Consider the following 2,021-nt stretch of genomic DNA (forward strand, 5'->3'; position numbering starts at 1 on the left):
ACTTTAAATTAACCAATATTCTTTATAGCATCTCTAATAAGGGTAAAGAATATTATTGCTTTTATTTGACACAACACAATTTACATACTTCCACAACAAAATTTCTATATTTATTACTGACTCAAAACAAGTAGAAAGATATTTTCATATTTAGTGCTTTTCTTTTACAAAAACTCTAGTTATCTTTTTAAATTGTTATTGCTCTATCAAAATATTGAAAATTCTAAAAATATTTAAATTTTCATTACTGCAAAAATCATCTTTAGTTTTGATAATTATCTTTTTATTAAAAATAGAAAGTTTGTTGTTCAATAGTGCATATTGCGTATTCTCCCTGTGGGTTTGATATTCCGGTCTTAATCAAAAGGTCATATATTATTTGATAACGATACGTATATATGCGTAGTATCCCAATATATATAAATTAAAAGTTAAACTCTTTTTTTTTTCAAGATCAAGTTTTTGGTTTTGTTGCAAAGTAAGGAAATATAAGCAAAATATAATTTGAATTATTGTTGTATTGTGCATATTAGTGGTATCGAGGGATCAGGCGCCTAAGCGGTCAGGTTTGACTCCTAGCACCAGAGGCTCACGCCTAAGCCCCAGGTACCACGCGCTTAAGTGCCAGAAGTACTTATTTGATTATTAATTAAATTTAAATAACTTTTTGAAGAGGTCTTTGAAGCACTCTTGGTAAAAACATGGGAAATATCCCACGAGCACGAAAATTTATTCAATTGGCCTTTGAGGAGGCAGCTTCTAGAAGATCATTGAATGGAGACACATTTTGAAGAGACACCAAGGCACCTTCTGGATTTTTATTAAAGAAGACTTTGATCATCAAAGCCAGCCGCTAGAGGCCAACCGCCCATTTGATTTTGCAGCCATCGTCCATCCAATCTGTCGTCGTGGGCCATTTTCTTTTTATTTTTAGTGTTAGTTTGTATTGTGACTGAAGGAAGAGAATTCAAAGGAACTTCAAGACATTTGGTGGAGAGGATTTGAGATAAGTGTTTATCTTTGTTACTACACTTGGTTTTAATCTAGATTTCTTACTAGATTTCTTATTTTAGATTTCTTATTTGTGTGCATGATTTCTACTTTTAAACTCATGTGTGGTTGTGTTTCTTCCATGGATTCTGAGTAATTTTCTATATCTTTCTTTTTAAAAAAATGATAAGTGATTAAGTGTTTAAAGAAAGTCGTGTGAATTATTAGACTTCAATGTTGGAAGAAGTTGTGATGATTTGAAATCTTGCACTTCATTTACTTATTGATTTGGCCAATTAAGATGTTAATCCCTGTTGTATAAACATGTAAGATCTGAGATGGTATTGTCTCAGTTAATAAATGGTTAGAATCACATTTTAATTTTATGAATAAGAATGTAGTTCATAAGGTTGAGTGCAGATAAATAGGGAAATACACTTTTCAAGGGTGTAGAATTAGAGGACTTTATAGTTATAGTCTAAAACCCCCAATTTGATTTATAATTTTAGGTTTTGATATGAGATATTAGCCCCCCCGGTGGAGGGAGAAGAGGGAACTCTAGAGTGATAACTGGTATCTTCCCTACCTAACTGATCTTCAAGACTATAGATTAGCCAATGTTCTATATAGTATCTCTAGTAAGGGTAAAGAATATTATTGTAGGGTTGGCATAATCTCTTAAAGGTCTAAACTCTTGATGAATTTCAACATTTTGATTGTTTTGATTCATCATTTCTATATTTTTTTAGATTTTTCAAAATTTTTAATTTTTTTATTTTTTTGATTCTTTTAACGGTTCTCTCTAATTCAGAATCGTATGGCACTAGTCCTTCAGAACCTGAACTACGCATACACTAACCTAAAATAAAAATAAAATAAAACACACAAAATAAAATATAATAATTGTTAAAGTTTAAATAAAACTTTCTAAAAATAGAAAATTTCTTTTAAATCAATTAATTTCCCCAACAACGGCGCCAAAAACTTGATCCTGACTTACTACTTATAGTAACAGTATAACAAGGTCTATG

The sequence above is a fragment of the Phalaenopsis equestris genome, unplaced genomic scaffold (genome assembly GCF_001263595.1).
Source record: "Phalaenopsis equestris unplaced genomic scaffold, ASM126359v1 Scaffold235473, whole genome shotgun sequence".
Classification (NCBI taxonomy): Eukaryota; Viridiplantae; Streptophyta; class Magnoliopsida; order Asparagales; family Orchidaceae; genus Phalaenopsis; species Phalaenopsis equestris.